Source organism: Leucopleurus acutus (assembly GCF_964270905.1).
Source record: "Leucopleurus acutus genome assembly, chromosome: 6".
NCBI classification, from domain to species: domain Eukaryota; kingdom Metazoa; phylum Chordata; class Mammalia; order Artiodactyla; family Delphinidae; genus Leucopleurus; species Leucopleurus acutus.
This window is the reverse complement of record NC_139149.1, coordinates 95860376-95882856: the sequence shown is the minus strand read 5'-3', so window position 1 is coordinate 95882856 and position 22481 is coordinate 95860376. Positions and strand designations below refer to the sequence as shown.

General features: G+C 38.7%; 1 protein-coding gene across 1 annotated transcript in view; it reads right to left on the bottom strand.

The window, feature by feature from the left end:
* Nucleotides 1–22481, bottom strand: part of SPAG16 (sperm associated antigen 16) — a gene marked incomplete at its 5' end in the record, with an annotated part of 884947 nt that overhangs the window by 280789 nt on the left and 581677 nt on the right. The gene's annotated exons all lie outside the window — the stretch shown is intronic.

Sequence of the window (22481 nt, the reverse complement as noted above, 5' to 3'; positions counted from 1 at the left end):
CATCTTTTCCAAACAATAGCTAAAACTAAAATTCAATTTAACCACAAAATTTCCAAGTTTTAGTTTAAACAATTTTAAGAAAAAGGGCCCATAACACATTACAAAAAGGATTTAAATGTGGGACCTTTCATTTTGACACTGATGTTCAAAGAGCATTCTTACCTACCTTAGGGAAATAACTCAAATTCCATAGAAGAACCAGGGAACAGAGAAAGTTATATCTGGAATGTTGTTTGTAGATTCTTGTTATAGGCAGAAATTCAGATTTCATTCAACAGTGTATTATTCATTTAACAAATATCTTTGAGCAATTAATATATGTTCAGCACAATTCTAGGTGCTTAGAATATGTCAGTGAATAAAACAAAGAAGCTTGTCTTCACTGACCTTACATTCCAGGGGGAGAGGGAAAGTACAAAGGTACAAAGTGTGTTAGAAGATAAGAAATATTTTTAAAAGGTACAAAGTGTGTTAGAAGATAGTAAATATTGTGGAAAGAAGAAAAGTCAGGTAGGGTAAGGGCTGTCATGAGTCCTGGGATTGAAGGGCTAAGGGCAAATCGAATTATCAAGTAGAGTGATGGAGTTTGACCACGCTCAGAAAGCAGGGTTTGAACCAAGAATGAGGCAGTAAGGGAGTTAGGCAAGCAGACATCTGGAGGAAAAGCATTCCAGGAAGAAGAAAAGCTAGAACAAATCTCAATGTGGGAGTTTGCCTGGTGTGTTTCTGGAATAGCAAGGAGGCCAGTGTGGCTGGAGAGAAGTCAGTCAGGAGAGCAGGTTTACTCAAAAGGCTTCATCTACTTTCATTCACTACCTTGTGCTTACTTAGTCCTAAACCATTTAAGGCTGGGGGAGAGATTACAGAAAAGACTGCAGAATGAGATATTAAAGACACAGGGTCATCATCATGCCCCCTCGTTGTTGCAGAACATTCATGGAATAGCTTGGAACTAAGTGGAAAGTCTTTGTAACTAAACTTATTCAATCCTCATTACTGCCATTGCATTCAGCACATTATATTTCAAATATCTATTTACAGAATTAATGCATGCTGTTAATCCCTTTGTACAGAATGCAAAATTTCCCCACATGAATTTAAATTCATAAAAATATGTTGAAATACTCTGGCACCCTCTCAGGATTCCCCCTACTTAGGCTCTTCTGGTTCAGTATCTTGATACTGTTAATAACATTAAACCAATTATGCTGAGGACTTCCAATCACCCAAATTCCCAAAGTAGAGATAAATTACTTACAAAGCCAAAAAGGCAAAGTATAAGATGTTATGGTTATCTTTCATATATTATCTTAGGAGTGTTTATGGTTAACTTTTTTGGGAACTAATATAAATAGTTATATAATATTATAGTTGTATAGTGAGTGTTAATATTTTAAAATATTTGTTAGTAAATTTGTCTTAAAATACTTTTTGCATTAATAAAAGTTTTATGTTTGGTCCTCTTCTAAACTGAGAACCTCTAAACTATTTGATTAATTGGTAAGGAAAATGGAGTTTTCTGATTCAAATCCTGAATGCCAAGTTTTAATTCAAAGTAGAATCTCTAAGGCACTCTTGAAAAGCCCTGGAAATATGGGGTTATAATGGAAATGCTGATGGACCACATTTGTGCTGCTATAACAAAACCTGACTCGAAGATAAATGTTTCATGAATTAAGAAAAGTTAAAAAAGCTTTTCTATCCAGCTTTGTTTCCAAGATAAAAGTGAATCTACTCTTTTTTTGTGGTATAGGGAATATGTGGGTTACTAATATTCTAGTCTTCGAACAGCCTCAATCAAAACCAATACCCACACCAGAGCATTAAATTTCAGAATATCTTCTTTGATGAATTCTTGTCAGAATTGTTTTCTTTCAAAAAGTGGAAAAAATGAAAAAAAGGGAAGGGTCTTAACAAAAAAACCCAAAAAACAAAAAAAATCATGTGACCTAACGTGTCACTGCTCCAGTATTTGATTCTCTCAGAGAAGCTGTATGCAATAATGGTTTCCATTATTGACTCTGGGGATAAAAACATCTGGAACTTAATTCTTGGCTCTGCTACCAAATAGCTATGTGAACTTAAACAGGTTGCTTCACTTCACTGTGCTTCTGTTGCCTCAAGTAATTCTCAAAACAAATCTATAGGTTAAATGCTATTACCCATGTCCAATGAGATAATGATATTTAACCTATAGGTCTGTTTTGAGAATTAAATGAGATAATGCATGTGAAATGTTGGAACAGTGCCTATCACAAAGTAAGAGCTTACAAATATTAGCTCTTAGTACATGCTAGATAGGCCACTGAAATAGTGATGATGTCCAAATCAACATCTCTACTCTTAGCTATCTATCTGCCTCCTAAGACCCCACGAAGGAGTCTTATCAGCATCAGTGCTGTTTTTTCTATTTGTCTCTCAGATTAAATCCCCATGTGGCCCTTCCCTCTCTGTGCCCTGATCTCTACTAACTACATCACTGTGGGCTCTCAGGTTCTCTGTCTTCTGGTTGGATTCAGTAAGAGAAAACCACCAGCAGGATATGGAAGAGTGGAACTATACAGAAGATGGATAAATGATCACTTCAGCTCCCTTCCTGTTCAGCTGTGATTTTCTTACTGGCTCTGCCCTCTACCTAATTCCACTGCTTATGTTGTGCAGGTCCTCTCCAATGGTTACAGCTCACACTGTTCAGTAATGTTCTCCTTCCCCAGCCCCTTCAGACCTAGTGGTAGTAATTGCTTTCTATTGTTGCTAGCGTTTGGGTGCTGTGTTTGGTCCCTTAACCCTGTTCACATTTCTGTAACCATTCAACTTGAGTGTACTCCATGTATCATCTGTTTCCTGCTTGTGACCTGTCTGATACAGCATGTTAGACATGATATGCAAAAGGAGACTTTTTGATTTACTACTTCCCAACTGCCTCTCTCGACCCTTGCCAAATCTTTCCCTTTAAGTAAATGGCATCACTAGTTGCTCAAACAAAAAACCTAGGCAGTCAAAAACCTGAGAATTGATAACCAACAAGGACCTACTGTATAGCCCAGGGAACGCTGCTCAATATTCTGTGATAACCTAAGCGGGAAAATAATTTGAAAAAGAATAGATACGTGTATAGTAATAACTGAATCACTTTGCTGTACACCTGAATCTAACACAACATTGTTAATCAACTATGCTCCAATATAAAATAAAAAAACACCTGAGAATTAGAATAACTCTCTTTCTTTCCCTACCTCCACCCCACCCCTTATCCAGTATATCAGTTCCTTCCTCAACATACGCCCTTACGCTGCCCACCTCTGCTCTCCTCCACTGTCACCACTCTGGTGCAGGACATCATCGCATGGAGCAAGAGAACAGCAGGGGCATCCTTACTCATCTCCCCGTTCCTACCCTCACCCTACTCCCCATCGATTTCTCTCAGCCACTGAAGTGATCAATAAAACCTGAATCAGATCATGCCATGCTGCTTCTTACAGCCATCCAAACAATTACCATTGCATGTAGAATAAATTTTAAACTCATTACTTAGTTCCGAAAGCTCTGTATTATTTGGCTTCTGTCTGACTATCTGACCTCATCCTTTACCATTCTCCCTTCTCACGCATTTTGCTCCATGATTCTTTTCATGTTTTGATAAGGTCAGGGCTTTCTGAGCAGAGTACTGCACTTGGATGTCAAAAGATGCTTGAATAGCAACCCTGAAGATGGAGACTTCCGGAGAGATTTAGGGGTACCTCCCCTTGAGGCACTTGTTTACATTACAGTGTTGGGAAGTCTAAAGCCCTTCCCCTCCTCCTCCTATAGTGGATTTGCTTACATTTCAGAACAAAGGTTTCTCTTTCTCTTTCTACCGCAGTAGTGGAGGGGCACTGGGTTTCATAATGTGGCGGTTCCTTTCCATGGTACGTAACCCCACTGTCCCCACAGGGTACACCTGGTTCTCACTGCTTCTCCCCATGGGGAACTGGGGGATGGAAAATCAACATGAGCTGCTCTGTGAGCAAATAAATGGTGTGAGCTCTGATCCAGAAACCTCCTGTTTCCTGTCAGGATAAATAAGTAACTATAGACACCAAAGCATAACACTGTCACACTGTCGTTTCTGTTCTAACAGGCCTAGCATGTTCCTGCCTTTGTACATCTTATTTTCTCTACCTTGGATGTTTCCAGGAAGCTATACACATGTCCTTGTCCTTCTTCCCATTCTGCTTTCAACTCCAATAGAACCTTTCCAGTGATGTCTGTTATCAAATATTCTCCCCCCGTCATTATATCCTCTCATTACAGTAGCAGAAACTTCTGTGAAACTGCTTTCCTTTTCCCCTTGGGCACTCAGCCAGACTTGAGGTCAGGTGCGGCCATGTGACTGAGTTCTGCCCAGTGAAACGTGGGCAATTGTGAAATAAGTCCAACATAGCCCTGGCCTGCAAAATATCCCACACAATCCTCTAAGCTCTTTATTTTTGTCTGTTTGCAGGCTGAAGGCAGAGGAGCTTCTGGAATATGGCAGAGCACAGATGGAAGGAGTCTGGGTTTCTGAACCACCACAAGGAGAAAAGCCACCGGTCAGGACCTGCTGACTGGACAGTCTATGAATGAGAACTAAGCTTCTATTGTATTAAGCCCGTGAGACTCCAGCGTTTAACTATTTCAGCAGATGTTGGTACCCAACAAATAGGTCACCCTGTTTTGTTTCTTTTGTATCACTCATCATTAACTAAAATTACTTAATGAAATTAATAACAATAATAAACAAGTAATAAAATTACTTGTTTCCCTTTTGTTAGTTTTCCACCCACTACAATTAAGTCCCGTAAGAAAAAGTTGTTTGTTTTGTCCACCACTCTATCACCCCCAAAGCCCAAGACAGCTCTGGTAAGATTTCATAAACAGTTGTTGAGTGAAAAAGTAACCAGTTACATGAAGATCACAACTGAAAATTGGAAAAAAATCTACACTCACCAGATATGCTTATTTTTTGGTAAATAGCTTGATCTTCTTTCCAACATTCATTTTTTATCTTGATCAGTCATGACATGAAATGTGCACTGTCTTATTCCTTCCATTCCTTTGCCATGACTTGGTTCTAACCCACTAGCATATTTAGCCACTGACTATGCCATTGTGTCTTAATGTTTTAAACAACTACATGGAGATAACTGATGACTCCAGGAAAAAAAGGCAGCTTTACATTTAGTGAGTGCTTATTACGTAAAGTGTTGTGCTAAGTGCTTTACTTTCATTATCACATTTAATTCTCAGAACAACTCAATGAGATGGGTAGTATTGTAATTCCCATTTTGGAGATGAGAAAACAGAAGCACTAATCCATGATGGCAGAAGCAAAGAATGCCAGAGCCAAGACAGTACCTCTGTTTTGTTGCAAAGTAATCTAACATTTTATGTGCAAGAAATTGGGGTGAGAAGACGGAGGCAATTTTTAGTGCCATTTGCTAGTTTTTTTTCCAGTGTTCTTCCTTTCTGGTAGATGTGTACCTCCTGGCCCCCCCGTGGCTGTGTGGAGCCATGTAATGAGTTCTGGCCCAAGAGTTGTGACTGGAAATGACATGTAGCACCCTTCTCATGCTCTCTCCAACCACGCCTTTCTAGCTTTCAATTAGAGGTACAACACCCTCCCTGGATATCTTTTTCCTATGGCAGAAACCAGTACCATTCAAGGTGGCTGTGAGATGATCCTGGATCCCAGGTGAGTATGATGAGGAGAGCTCTCCCTTCCAACTCACGGAGGACACAGACCATGAGCAAGATATAAATGTTGCTGTGATTCGGAGACTGTGTTGCTGTAACACAACCTAGCATAACCTGACTGATGTAAACCCTATGGAAGAAGATTAATCTTACCTCTTTAGTTATTAAAATCTTTTCTACTATCAATAGTGCCATGTGAAAAGTTGAAAAAAATACTAAAATAATACTTACAGAAGCCGAATACTCAAAAGTTTTAAAACTCTTAAAGAATTAGGCCTGAAAAAAGGACTTTGGGGGGACCTTGAAGATGGCGGAAGAGTAAGACGCGGAGATCAACTTCCTCCCCACAGATACACCAGAAATACATCTACACGTGGAACAACTCCTACAGAACACCTACTGAAGGCTGGCAGAAGACCTCAGACCTCCCAAAAGGCAAGAAACTCCCCACGTACCTGGGTAGGGCAAAAGAAAAAAAAAAGAAAAAACAGAGACAAAAGAATAGGGACGGCACCTGCACCAGTGGGAGGGAGCTGTGAAGCAGGAAAAGTTTCCACACACTAGGAAGCCCCTTCTCGGGCGGAGACTGCGGGAGGCGGAGGGGGGAGCTTCGAAGCCGCGGAGGAGTGCACAGCAACGGATGCGGAGGGCAAAGCGGTGAGATTCCCGCACAGAGGATCGGTGCCGACCGGCACTCACCAGCCCGAGAGGCTTGTCTGCTCACCCGCTGGGGCGGGCGGGGCTGCGAGCTGAGGCTCTGAGGCTCGGTTTCGGTTTCGGACGGAGCGCAGGGAGAGGACTGGGGTTGGTGGCTTGAACATAGCCTGAAGGGGTTAGTGCACCACAGCTAGCCGGGAGGGAGTCCGGGGAAAAGTCTGGACCTGCCGAAGAGGCAAGAGACTTTTTCTTCCCTCTTTGTTTCCTGGTACGCGAGGAGAGGGGTTTAAGAACGCTGCTTAAAGGAGCTCCAGAGACGGGCTCGAGCCGAGGCTAAAAGCGCGGACCCCAGAGACGGGCGGGAGACGCTAAGGCTGCTGCTGCCGCCACCAAGGGGCCTGTGTGCGAGCACAGGTCACTCTCCACACCCCTCTTCCGCGGAGCCTGTGCAGCCCGCCACTGCCAGGTTCCCGGGATCCAGGGACAACTTCCCCGGGAGAACGCACGGCGGGCCTCAGGCTGGTGCAAAGTCACGCCGGCCTTTGCCGCTGAAGGCTCAGCCCCCCCCCCGCCCCGCCCCCCCGCACTCCTTGCCCCTCCCTCCCCCCAGGCCTGGGTGAGCCACAGCCTCCGAATCAGCGGCTCCTTTAACCCCGTCCTGTCTGAGCAAAAAACAGACGCCCTCCAGCGACCTACACGCAGAGGCGGGGCCAAATCCAAAGCTGAGCCCCTGGGAGCTGTGAGAACAAAGAAGACAAAGGGAAATCTCTCCCAGCAGCCTCAAGAGCAGCGGATTAAAGCTCCACAATCAACTTGATGTACCTGCATCTGTGGAATACATGAATAGACAACGAGTCATCCCAAATTGAGGAGGTGGACTTTGAGAGCAAGATTTATGATTTTTTCCCCTTTTCCTCTTTTTGTGAATGTGTATGTGTATGCTTCTGTGTGAGATCTTGTCTGTATAGTCTTGCTTCCACCATTTGTCCTAGGGATCTATCCGTCCATGGTTTTTTAAAAAATTTTTTTCTTAATAATTAATTTTAATTTTAATAACGTTATTATACTTTACCTTCGTTCATTCTTTCTTTCTTTCTTTCCTTCCTTCCCTCCTTTAGACAACGAATCATCCCAAATTGAGGAGGTGGTCTCTGACAGCAAGATTTATGATTTTTCCCCCTTTACCACTTTTAGTGAGGGTGTATGTGTATGCTTCTGTGTAAGATTTTGTCTGTATAGCTTTGCTTCCAACATTTGTCCTAAGGTTCTATCCATCCCTTTTTTTTCTAAATAAGAATTTTTTAATTCAATAACTTTATTATACTTTATTTTATTTTTACTGTATCTTCTTTCTTTCTGTCTTTTTCCTTCTTTCCCTCCTTCCTTCCTTCCTCCCTCCCTCCTTTCTTTCCTTCTTGCCTTCTTTCCTTCTTTGCTATTCTTTCTTTCTTTCTTTCTTCCTTCCTTCCTTCCTTCCCTCCTTTCCTTCTTTCTTTCCTCATACTTCTACTAATTCCCTCTACTTTTGCTCCCTTTTATTCTGAGCCGTGTGGACGAAAGGCTCTTGGTGCTCCAGCCAGGAGTCAGGGCTCTGCCTCTGAGGTAGGAGAGCCAACTTCAGGACACTGGTCAACAAGAGACCTCCCAGCTCCACATAATATCAAACGGCGAAAATCTCCCAGAGACCTCCATCTTAACACCAGCACCCAGCTTCACTCAACGACCAGCAAGCCACAGTGCTGGACAACCTATGCCAAACAACTAGCAAAACAGGAACACAACCCCACCCATTAGCAGAGAGGCTGCCTAAAATCATAATAAGGCCACAGACAACCCAAAACACACCACCAGACGTGAGCCTGCCCACTAGAGAGACAAGATCCAGCCTCATCCACCACAACACAGGCACTAGTCCCCTCCACCAGGAAGCCTACAAAACCCACTGAAGCAACCTTAGCCACTGGAGACACACATCAAAAACAGCGGGAACTACGAACCTGCAGTCTGCAAAAAGGAGACCCCAAACACAGTAAGATAAGCAAAATGAGAAGACAGAAAAACACACAGCAGATAAAGGAGCAAGATAAAAATGCAACAGACCTAACACATGAGGAGGAAATAGGCAGTCTACCTGAAAAAGAATTCAGAATAATGTTAGTAAGGATGATCCGAAATCTTGGAAATAGAATGGACAAAATGCAAGAAACAGTTAACAAGGACCTAGAAGAAATAAAGATGAAACAAGCAACGATGAACAACACAATAAATGAAATTAAAAGTACTCTAGATGGGATCAATAGCAGAATAACTGAGGCAGAAGAACGGATAAGTGACCTGGAAGATAAAATAGTGGAAATAACTACTGCAGAGCGAATAAAGAAAAAAGAATGAAAAGAACTGAGGACAGTCTCAGAGACCTCTGGGACAACATCAAACGCACCAACATTCGAATTATAGGGGTTTCAGAAGAAGAAGAGAAAAAGAAAGGGACTGAGAAAATATTTGAAGAGATTATAGTTGAAAACTTCCCCAATATGGAAAAGGAAATAGTTAATCAAGTCCAGGAAGCACAGAGAGTCCCATACAGGATAAATACAAGGAGAAATATGCCAAGACACATATTAATCAAACTGTCAAAAATTAAATACAAAGAAAGCATATTAAAAGCAACAAGGGAAAAACAACGAACAACACATAAGGGAATCCCCATAAGGTTAACAGCTGATCTCTCAGCAGAAACCCTACAAGCCAGAAGGGAGTGGCAGGACATACTGAAAGTGATGAAGGAGAAAAACCTGCAACCAAGATTACTCTACCCAGCAAGGATCTCATTCAGATTTGATGGAGAAATTAAAACCTTTACAGACAAGCAAAAGCTGAGAAAGTTCAGCACCACCAAACCAGCTTTACAACAAATGCTAAAGGATCTTCTCTAGGCAAGAAATACAAGAGAAGGAAAAGACCTATAATAACGAACCCAAAACAATTTAGAAGATGGGAATAGGAACATACATATCGATAATTACCTTAAATGTAAATGGACTAAATGCTCCCACCAAAAGACACAGATTAGCTGAATGGATACAAAAACAAGACCCATATATATGCTGTCTACAAGAGACCCGCTTCAGACCTAGAGACACATGCAGACTGAAAGTAAGGGGATGGAAAAAGATATTCCATGCAAATGGAAACCAAAAGAAAGCTGGAGTAGCAATTCTAATATCAGACTAAATAGACTTTAAAATAAGGACTATTAAAAGAGACAAAGAAGGACACTACATAATGATCAAGGGATCGATCCAAGAAGAAGATATAACAATTGTAAATATTTATGCACCCAACATAGGAGCACCTTAATACATAAGGCAAATACTAACAGCCATAAAAGGGGAAATCGACAGTAACACATTCATAGTAGGGGACTTAAACACCCCACTTTCACCCATGGACAGATCATCCAAAATGAAAATAAATAAGGAAACACAAGCTTTAAATGATACATTAAACAAGATGGACTTAATTGATATTTATAGGACACTCCATCCAAAAACAACAGAATACACATTTTTCTCAAGTGCTCATGGAACACTCTACAGGATAGATCAAATCTTGGGTCACAAATCAAGCCTTGGTAAATTTAAGAAAATTGAAATTGTATCAAGTATCTTTTCTGACCACAACGCCATAAGACTACATATCAATTACAGGAAAAGATCTGTAAAAAATACAAACACATGGAGGCTAAACAATACACTACTTAATAATGAAGTGATCACTGAAGAAATCAAAGAGGAAATAAAAAAATACCTAGAAACAAATGACAATGGAGACACAACGACCCAAAACCTATGGGATGCAGCAAAAGCAGTTCTAAGGGGGAAGTTTATAGCAATACAAGCCCACCTTAAGAAGCAGGAAACATCTCGAATAAACAACTTAACCTTGCACCTCAAGCAATTAGAGAAAGAAGAACAAAAAAAAAACCCAAAGCTAGCAGAAGGAAAGAAATCATAAAAATCAGATCAGAAATAAATGAAAAAGAAATGAAGGAAACAATAGCAAAGATCAATAAAACTAAAAGCTAGTTCTTTGAGAAGATAAACAAAATAGATAAACCACTAGCCAGACTCATCAAGAAAAAAAAGGGAGACGACTCAAATCAATAGAATTAGAAATGAAAAAGGAGAGGTAACAACTGACACTGCAGAAATAAAAAAGATCACGATAGATTACTACAAGCAACTCTATGCCAATAAAATGGACAATCTGGAAGAAATGGACAAATTCTTAGAAATGCACAACCTGCCAAGACTGCATCAGGAAGAAATAGAAAATATGAACAGACCAATCACAAGCACTGAAATTGAAACTGTGATTAAAAATCTTCAAGCAAACAAAAGCCCAGGACCAGTTGGCTTCACAGGCGAATTCTATCAAACATTTAGAGAAGAGCTAACACCTATCCTTCTCAAACTCTTCCAAAATATAGCAGAGGGAGGAACACTCCCAAACTCCTTCTACGAGGCCACCATCACCTTGATACCAGAACCAGACAAGGATGTCACAAAGAAAAAAAACTATAGGCCAATATCACTGATGAACATAGATGCAAAAATCCTCAACAAAATACTAGCAAACAGAATCCAACAGCACATTAAAAGGATCATACACCATGATCAAGTGGGGTTTATTCCAGGAATGCAAGGATTCTTCAATATACGCAAATCAATCAATGTGATAAACCATATTAACAAATTGAAGGAGAAAAACCATATGATCATCTCAATAGATGCAGAGAAAGCTTTCGACAAAATTCAACGCCCATTTATGATAAAAACCCTGCAGAAAGTAGGCTTGGAGGGAACTTTCCTCAACATAATAAAGGCCATATATGACAAGCCCACAGCAAACATCATCCTCAATGGTGAAAAACTGAAAGCATTTCCACTAAGATCAGGAACAAGACAAGGTTGCCCACTCTCACCACTCTTATTCAACATAGTTTTGGAAGTTTTAGCCACAGCAATCAGAGAAGAAAAGGAAATAAAAGGAATCCAAATCGGAAAAGAAGATGTAAAGCTGTCACTGTTTGCAGATGACATGATCCTATAAATAGAGAATCCTAAAGATGCTACCAGAAAACTACTAGAGCTAATCAATGAATTTGGTAAAGTGGCAGGATACAAAATTAATGCACAGATATCTCTGGCATTCCTATATACTAATGATGAAAAATCTGAAAGTGAAATCAAGAAAACACTCCCATTTACCATTGCAACAAAAAGAATAAAATATCTAGGAATAAACCTACCTAAGGAGACAAAAGACCTGTATGCAGAAAGTTATAAGACACTGATGAAAGAAATTAAAGATGACACAAATAGATGGAGAGATATACCATGTTCTTGGATTGGAAGAATCAACATTGTGAAGATGACTCTACTACCCAAAGCAATCTATAGATTCAATGCAATCCCTATCAAACTACCACTGGCATTTTTCACAGAACTAGAACAAAAAATTTCGCAATTTGTATGGAAACACAAAAGACCCCGAATAGCCAAAGCAATCTTGAGAACGAAAAAAGGAACTGGAGGAATCAGGCTCCCTGACTTCAGACTATACTACAAAGCTACAGTAATCAAGACGGTATGGTACTGGCACAAAAACAGAAAGATAGATCAATGGAACAGGATAGAAAGCCCAGAGATAAACCCACGCACATATGGACACCTTATCTTTGATAAAGGTGGCAGGAATGTACAGTGGAGAAAGGACAGCCTCTTCAATAAGTGGTGCTGGGAAAACTGGACAGGTACATGTAAAAGTATGAGAATAGATCACTCCCTAACACCGTACACAAAAATAAGCTCAAAATGGATTAAAGACCTAAATGTAAGGCCAGAAACTATCAAACTCTTAGAGGAAAACATAGGCAGAACACTCTATGACATAAATCACAGCAAGATCCTTTGTGACCCACCTCCTATAGAAATGGAAATAAAAATAAACAAATGGGACCTAATGAAACTTAAAAGCTTTTGCACAGCAAAGGAAACCATAAACAAGACAAAAAGACAACCCTCAGAATGGAAGAAAATATTTGCAAATGAAGCAACTGACAAAGGATTAATCTCCAAAATTTATAAGCAGCTCATGCAGCTCAATATCAAAAAACCAAACAACCCAATCCAAAAATGGGCAGAAGACCTAAATAGACATTTCTCCAAAGAAGATATACAGATTGCCAACAAACACATGAAAGGATGTTCAACATCACTAATCATTAGAGAAAAGCAAATCAAAACTACAATGAGGTTATCACCTCACACTGGTCAGAATGGCCATCATCAAAAAATCTAGAAACAATAAATGCTGGAGAGGGTGTGGAGAAAAGGGAACACTCTTGCACTGCTGGTGGGAATGTGAATTGGTTCAGCCACTATGGAGAACAGTATGGAGGTTCCTTAAAAAACTACAAATAGAACTACCATATGACCCAGCAATCCCACTACTGGGCATATACCCTGAGAAAACCAAAATTCAAAAAGAGTCATGTACCAAAATGTTCATTGCAGCTCTATTTACAATAGCCTGGAGATGGAAACAACCTAAGTGCCCATCATCGGATGAATGGATAAAGAAGATATGGCACATATATACAATGGAATATTACTCAGCCATAAAAAGAAACGAAATTGAGCTATTTGTAATGAGGTGGATAGACCTAGAGTCTGTCATACAGAGTGAAGTAAGTCAGAAAGAAAAAGACAAATACTGTATGCTAACACATATATATGGAATTTAAGGAAAAAAAATATCATGAAGAACCTAAGGGTAAGGCAGGAATAAAGACGCAGACCTACTAGAGAACGGACTTGAGGTTATGGGGAGGGGGAAGGGTGAGCTGTGACAGGGCGAGAGAGAGTCATGGACATATATACACTAACAAACGTAGTAAGGTAGATAGCTAGTGGGAAGCAGCCGCATGGCACAGGGATATTGGCTCGGTGCTTTGTGACAGCCTGGAGGGATGGGATAGGGAGGGTGGGAGGGAGGGAGACGCAAGAGGGAAGACATATGGGAACATATGTATATGTATAACTGATTCACTTTGTTATAAAGCAGAAACTAACACACCATTGTAAAGCAATTATACCCCAATAAAGATGTTAAAAAAAAATTAGGCCTAATATAAAATAATGAAATAATCATAAAATCACAAGTAATCATAAAATAAGCAACCAAACATACCATCACTAAAATCATTAAAGGACTGAGATTCACAAACTTCCCTTCTCATTATAATGACTTATTTATTTAACCAATGGATTAAATATTCTTTTGAAAAAAAAATTAACAAACTTGAAAATATAAAATGGGCCTTCCGAACTCAGAAGATTTTGGTCATATTTTTGTTTTTGTCTTTAAACAAGGCTAACTTTTAAAATGTCTTTTTGATGTGTTAAAGTACCTTTAGTAACATATAACATAAATTATGCACAAATTTTAGAGGCTTAGCTCAATTTTTATCTATGTATATTTCTGTGTAGCTGCCATTCAGATTAAGATACAGAACATTTCCAGAAAGTTCCTTCATGCCGTTCTTAGTAAAAGCATCCACACAATTTTTTATTAACTATATTTTATTAGAGGAAAGAAATAAAGGAATATGGTTGAAAAAAATCAAATATTACAGAAGACTCTCCAATGAAAATTTAGTCTCCTATCTCAGGTCATCCCTAGATGTGACCACTGTACATAGTGTCTTCTGTGTATTACATGGAGTAGCCTGTGCACATAGATTCATGCTTCTGTGTCATGTTATCTACCTCAGTTACACATAAAATGAAATCATACTATATGTGCATTTTATTATGAAAGATAGTATATTTTGGTGGTAAAGATTGTGATACTGGAGTGAAATTGCAGGATTTAGAACTCAGCTCATTAGAAAGTTACTGGTAATATTTTTCATTTGTCTAAATACTATGCTAAGTATTTTACATATCTTAACTCAATCTCTACCATATGAAATTGGTAATATTTAAAATTCTTATTTAAATTCTTATTTACAGTTGGAAAAATTTGTGTAAAGTGATTCGTATAGTGCCTACGCAAGTAAGAGATATTGCCATTCACAGATTAATGGTAGTCTTATTTTCTATTTTTGTTCTACTTTTCAATGTTTGTTGATCACTGAGAAAAAAAGAAATTGCCACTCTCCCAGGAAGGACTCACTGTTCTATAGCCATGTTAACAAACACCAGACTAGTCTTAAACTTGTCCAATCAATTAGTAACTGTTCCATAGTCCTGCTTACAAGTAAACAACCAGAACTGGTTTTAAACCTATCTAATTAATCAATGACAACTAACTTCAGTAAACACTCCTAGAAAAGCCAAACCGCATCAGACTCATGATTTGAAAGCCAGCCAGCCATTTGGCCAGATTCACTACAGTAAACGTGTTCCTAAGGCTGATATTAACCTTTTTCGTCCTGGGTAACAGACAAAAAACGAGCTTCAATAACCAACACAACTACCTTCTAAGACTCACCTAACCTATTTTTGCCTCTATAACCAACACAATCCAAAGTAAACTCTTTACAAACACTGGATATGAGATCAGCAACTGGGTTTGCTCAATGGATATAGCTCTGACAAGTATAATCTTTCTCACTCATGTATATGACAAATTCAGTTTTGTTTGTTTGTTTCATATACTGAGTGGTGGTCTCCTCCTTTGACAGCACAGAGAGGTTTAAGGGTGTGTTAGTTTGGGGCTGCCATAACAAAGTACCACAGACTTGGTGGTTTAAACAACAAAAAATTATTTTCTCATTCTTTTGAAGGCTAGAAGTCCCAAATCAAGGTGTTGGCAGGGCTGGTTTCATTCTGAGGCCTCTTCTTGGCTGTATAAGGCTCTCTTCTCCCTGTGTCTTTACATGGTCTTCCATGTAAAGACAGATAGCCATCTATCTGTATGGATCTGTGTTCTAATCTCCTCTTCTCATAAGGACACTAGTCAAATTGATTAGGGTCCATCCCAATGAACTCATTTACCCTTAACTGCCTCTTTAAAGACCCTATTTCCAAATACAGTCAGATTCCAAGGTACTGGGGGCTAGGTCTTCAACAGGAATTTGAGGAGACATAATTCAGCCCATGACAAAGGGCTGGAGATATCTTAATACCACTATGCATAAAATATCTTAGGAGTGCAATAGCCATTGTGGCATTAGCTGTTGCAAGAGTTAAACTGTGACATTATTTTAAAGTATTTATTGAATTTATAGAATTTACATAATTATGTAAATATACCTTGAGCCAATATGCAATCTCAAAATGAAAAGTTGTATTTTTATGTCATATTTGGGCATATAGCTAAACAGATGAATATTATGCATGCATATAATGCAGTGGTTAAGAGCACTGGATCTGGAGTAACACTGCTTGAATGTGAATTGAGGCTTTGCTGCTTATTGTGTCTTTGGAACACTCTGAGACTCAGTTTTCTCATCTGCAAAATAGGAATAATAAGAGTATCTACATGACGGTGAGGTTTAAGCTAATTCGTGTAAAGTGCTTAGACTGCTGCCTGGACACAGTAAGTGCTCAGTAAATGTTAATTAACGCATAGTAACAATATGCAGATTATAAATTTTGTGATAGCGGGATGACATCTATTATCTTCACTGCTTCATAATTATAACTGCAGAGACATGCTGCCTCATGAGAGGTATTTATTAAGTAGTTTTTGAGTTAGTACACACACACACACACACACACACACACACACACACAAACACACACATATAATAAGGCCGTTCCTAGGAAAGTTATTAAGTTTAGTACGTTTGCCCTTTATCAACTTTCTTTTCTTCACATGACCTCTGCGTTTTCAAGGCAATTCAGGCAAAAGGGTTAACCTCTCAGGACATTTGATTTTATAAAACAGTCCTCATGGAGAGGAACTATAGGAAATGGAGCCCTAATAATTGAATTTCACACCCATTTGACCACTGCACAGAATAAAATTTTGTGCACTGATGTTTCTTGCCCACAGCACCCCTTGCACTTAGCCACCTCTCAGCCCTGCAGTACAGAGGTACTGTCTCCTCCTAACATTATTCCTGTGTATATTTCTAGAAAGTAATTGCTTATAGTAAAATAGTTTTAAATTTTTAAGGAAAAATTCTCTAAATAAACTTATTGAAGTTAAACAGGATTATATTGTGCAATTGTGTCCTATGAGTTTTTAATTTCAAATTATGTGACCAATGAAAAGTACTAGTAAAGAAGAGAAAGCAAACTGTGTCCAAAGGTGAGCAAAATTAAAGTTGAAACCAGCTTGAGAAAAATATTCTCCTACTCACTACCAGCGAGGTGTAGCTTGTTTCTATTATAGCTACTACCTTAGTCATCAAGTTTAAAAATTAATGTCAAAGAATTTTATAAAGATCCTTTTTTAATTGAAAAGGGTCAAATACTTAATATAATAGAAAAATTTGTATAACATTGACATTTTCTGCAAATCTTTTTAAAAATAACTTTGTAAATCAAAGCATTTTAACTTTATAGGTTTAAAAATTGTTAAAAAAATACACTATTATTATTACTGAAATAATCCCACTGGCATATAAATTGGAAACAGAATAATCATTAACGAGGTTCCTGGTTTTTGTTATTCCATATAAATAACTAACCATGTCTGTGAAAGACTGATTGTAGCTTTTAAAATGTTTGCTGAATGCATGTGTAATTAAGATGAGTTAAATACGCAAATCAAGCCTAATTAGCTTCATTTATTAATGTTAGTTTGCCTTGCCTCTACAAAATTTATGCTATGAATTTTTTTTAGCACATAGTATTTTTGATTTCTCTGTTCTAGGCTAAATTGCTGAACAACAAGATCTATTTATTTTTTTTTACAGAAGGAGGAACAGCTTTCCCAAGGGGTTCTGGGTACCATTTAGAAAGGAAGGTTTAAAAACAATGTTCCCAGTAGCATGAAAACTAAGTTGTTATTATATATATTTCCAACTACCTTCCTTTAGAGTATATTTAATTAATTCCATTTCATGAAAGCAAACCTTCTGGGAACATCTTTTGATGAAAACGAGCCTTCAGTCACAATATGTCCAACATAGTGATTAAGTAAAATATAGAGACTGGGTAGAGCAGGCAGTATCAAATGAACCAAAGTTGCCTGTAGAAGTGCCTCTTTCTTGAGAAGATATCTAAGTTCTTCTGTATTAACAAAACAAACCTCTATATGTTAAGACCACCAGTCTCATGTAATTCATGTGGAAAACACTGTCAGACATTTACAGGAAACATAGTTTTAGGAAACAATGCAAAGGATATATAGTATAAGGCAGGGGGAAACACAACTATTAAAGTTCAGAGTCAATACCACTAGCTCCTGATAAGCTAATGGGAGGAAAAAAAATCACATCTCAGGGCAAATAGATTTTAAATTTCCACACTTCTCTTTTTGCTATTTAATTCTTCTCACCATCGTACTCTGCAATTCAAGTTTCCAAAATTCAGAATATTGTTTCACATTATTATTTTATTGCCTACTTAAGGGTTTACTGTTATTTTTAATAAAGATTTCTTTTTTCCAGTGGAAAAGAAGTCCTTTTTTCAAGGTTTCTGAGGGGATACACACACACACATATATATATGTGTGTGTGTATATATGTATGTGATTATTTTTTCCTAATTGTGATTATAAAAACCCCATAACATGAGATATACCCTTATTATATCAAGGTGGAGTCAGGAGTTAGAAACCATGCCATTTATTCCAAAAGAGAATTTAAGAGGGAAAATGTTATAAGAATAAATTTGCTAACCAGGTAGCTGAAAGTGTTAAAAGAGAACCCTAAATTATCCTAGAGGTAGTAACTGTAGGAAGCCGCTATAATCCCTAGGGCTGAGAGACCAAAGGGAAGAGGTTTGCGTTATTAAGTCTTAAAAATTTAGAAGAAGGGTTTAAACTCAGACCTCTGAGGGAGGGCCTGCTTAGCTGAGGTTAGTGTCTGAAGAGAGGGCAATAATGTGATGAGGATTGTTCTCTTTGAAAATGTTGGCAAGTCCCATTTTATAGTAAAGTAGAGTCTGGAATCAGAGATCAGTAGCCTGGACATGAATGCCTTAAAAACAAATATGATCATAGTTTCAGAAGACTAGCATATGGAGACCTTCACAGTAACTCTTTAGACTGATTCCCCTTTACCCTATTCTTTTGTATTTTAATTCTTTACTCCAGTCAAACCAAATTTTGTATTGCTTTATTGCATTCCTGACCTTATAAATGTTCTTCTAGTAACCTCCCAGAAGTGTCTTCTCTACTTTTTAAATGCTCAGTTCTTATGAAAGACTCAACTGAAGTACCTCCCTCACGTGAAGCATTTTGTCAACTCCTCCACTCCGCATGAATCACTCTCTTCTCTGTGTTCCGAAGCCCCTTTGGTTGTACCTTTAGAACAGCACTTATCACATAGTTTGTCAGTCTGCTTCTCCAATTATAGTATAAGATCACTGAAGAGAGATATTGTTTTATTCTCCTTTGTAAACCCAGGACATAAATGCACTCCTTGGCAAGAAGCAGGTACACAATGAATAATGGAAAAATTAATAAATGAATGTATGGAATGACACTGACACTTTAAGCCTGAGTCATGAGGAAATAAAGTTGTCATCTACTGAAATGGGGTATAAAGAGTAAGCTGAGAAATTGGGGTAAAGACCCATTGAGTTTAGGTCCAAGTGAATAATTATAAATATGAATATGAAGTGGGGGAGTGGCAACAACTTTACATTACTATATATCATCAGGAGCTGAAGTCTAGTGCATGGATGGATTAGGAAATGGGAAAGAGAGGAGAGAGACAATATGAGAACTAAAGAGAAAAACTTGATATTTATTTTATTGATGAATTATAAATGAGGCATTTCCATTGACTTAAGTGGAATTTAAAAATGCTGTGAGGTGTGAGAAAAAAAGAGTTAAGTCTGCAAATCTAGGTGATTCTTTCAAGAATCATGTGCCAAAGAGAGAAAAAAAAAAGTCATTTCAAGGAGTAATAGGATTAAGGATTTTGTTTTCAGTTTATTGCCTCGTTTGTTGTGTCTGTGTTGGCAGGCAGAGAGAAATTATTTTACAGAGAGGGAGAAGTTAAACATGGAAACAACTGGGAGAACTTTACGAAATGAGGTCTCAGAGAGGGGAGAGACTGAGAAGGTTGTGAAGGATTACTAAGGGAAAAAGAATGGTTAATCCTGAGAGAGAAAGCACAAAGAAAGAGAAGACGGATAGAGATAAATTTTAAAGTAAAGATGAGAAAAGTGAAGACTGTAAATGTCATATGGCCTCCTCAAAACCGTAGGAGCTGAGTTTATCCATTGAAAATTTGGGAGGGGATGGATTTAGTAATAGAGCTTTAGAACAGGGAAGGTAGGAATTGCTATGGGAAAGGAGCTAAACAGTAAGCATATATGAGGAATAGTAACAAAATGATACAAAAGTGAGGGTCAAGTTGTGTTTAGAAGTAAAGAATTACTGTGGATGCCAGAAGTATGACTTTGTGCATTTCTCTAACAATGTGCACAACAAGAGTGGCTGGGGGGCAGAAATCCTATTTTATGGTTCCCGATTCAGATACTCAACAAAAAGAATGAAGGGAGGTTAATTAGTTTCGTCTGTTGATAGATAGGGATTGGAACATAAGATTATTACTGTTTTAGCTGAAATAAAGAATGCAGATAAGAAACCAATACCTAAGTATTCCCTCCACTGTATTGAACTTATCCACGTAGTTATTGGTGGAGTTGAGAAAAACTGACCTTATTGCCTCGTAGAGAAGAAACAATCGTGTATCCTCAACTCAATAGACAGATAAAGAGACTGAGTCATACAGGCACAGGTTCTTTCTCCATGCTTACCAGTCAGATGCTTATCAATCATATCTTCCTTGGGGGGTGCATCTATGAAGGCTCTGGAGAAGAGGCTTCAATCATTTTTCTAACACTTTCCTCTTAGGAAGCAGAAGTTCCTTCCCCTCTGTGGAAAAGTGATGAATACAGAAAAAGCATTCCTTCCTGATAGATGGTAGCATTATTGAAATTACTGACCACATTTCTGGTTGTGTAGACCTGTAAATAAAGTCATCAGGTATGATAAACTGGAAAAAGTCAAGAAGCAATATAGGGTCATAATAAGAATTTAGAGCTTATTTACTGGAAGCAGAGAAGGTGAGAAAAAGGTTGCAATTAATTCAATGTCAGAGTTTGAGATTACACTGGTAGACGGTAGAGTTATTTCAAGTTATGATGAGTTGTAAGGCATGTCTGAGTGAAGGTGAAAAGAAATGACAATACTTAGAATTGGAACTGAGGAACTGTGAGGCTAGGAAGTGAGGAAGGTCTTGATCATAGATGTTGAAACTGCTGAGCCAGTGGTTATCAACAGTGGATGAAGAGTTGAATTACCTGGGAAGAGATTTTAAGAAATATAATGTTTGGGCCCTCCCCAATTAAGTTAGAATCTCTTGAGGGTACAGCTGTCAGAGAATCAGTTTTCTAAAGCTCCTCAGGTGAGCCTAATGTGTGGCCAGCATTGAGAATCACCATATCAGGAAAGAACTAAAGGAAGAACAGGGTGAAACAGATTTAAAGACAGTGATGAATGTGGAATGGTGTCCTGAAGACAGAAGACAGATAGGACAAGGAAGAGAAAAAGGAAAAAGCAGGGGAGATTACTGAGTGGAGGCAGTGGAAAAACAGCCCGAAAATGGCAGTAGACCTGAAGAATTAGGAATCCATCAGGGACCCAAAAGTCCAGGGACTTGGAGAAGGAAACAACGTAGTTAAGAAGGATATAAAAGATCTTGTGTCTTCAAGGTGCAGATACATTTAATGAAAGGAGGTTAATAAAGAGTTTATTTATAGAAAAACAGGTTGAGTGGACCTCTTAGGTGAGGAGATTGTTAAATTGCTGTGGATGGACTCAGGCATAAACAGGGAAGAAATAGATAAATCCAAGTGGTAAGAGCCAAAAATGGAGGGCAAGTGGAAAGTTTCACCAGGTCCAGCTGCAGGACATTGCAGCGGTATCAAAACCAAGAGCAAGGGGCAAGAAAACCAGGAGGAAAGCCAAGGATCAGAGGCAGAAATAAATATTTGAGCCAGGATGTTGAAGCTAAAGGTGAAGGACAATTAAAACAGTGCCCAGAACTTGAGTAAACTGATGTAGAGCCAGAGAGCAATGGTCAGAAGATCATGTCCTTAGTGGTACAGCTTTCTTGAGTTCTAGTGATTATAGTGAGATGGTCCCACTTGCCCCACCCTCCTCTTCCTTTCTTCCTTTAATGCAGCCCTTCTAAGGGTGAGAAAATAAAATGAGTGTGGGAAAAACACGCTAACAATGTTGTGATTTGAAGCAAATTTGAGAGGTAGGCTGAGAGTCTTGTAGGTACTGGGGTAAGGAAGGTGTATTGGGTTCCTAGAGTGGCCATAACAAAGTACCAAAAACTGGGTGGCTTAAAACAACAGAAATTTATTCTCTCACAGTTATTGAGGCTGGAAGCATGAGATCAAGGTGTCAGGAGTGTTGGTGCCTTCTGAGGGCTCTGAGGATGAATCAGTTCTATACTTCTCTCTTAGCTTATGATGGTGGCTGGCATCCTGGACATCCCTTGGCTTGCAGGATTCCAATCCCTGCCTCCATTTTCACATTGCATTCCTCCTCTGTGTCTGTCTTCTCCTCTTCTTATAAGAATACTGGTCATGTTGAATTAGGGTCCACTCTACTCTAGTATGACCTCAGCTTAACTAATCACATCTGCAAAGACTCTACTTACAATCTAGTACCATTCACAAGTACTGGGGGTTAGGACTTCAATATATCTTTTCTGGAGGACACATTTCAACCAACAACAGAGGGTATGTTGATAGCTAAGATTTAGTCAATGAAAGCATTTAAAGAACTATGCAGCTTGGAGCCTTGGTGTGATCCTACATCTGGAAGGGTCCTATTTCTGAAGATGTCTCAGTTGAATTGTGATTTTCAGTGAGGAGATAAAGGAGAAAGTTGGT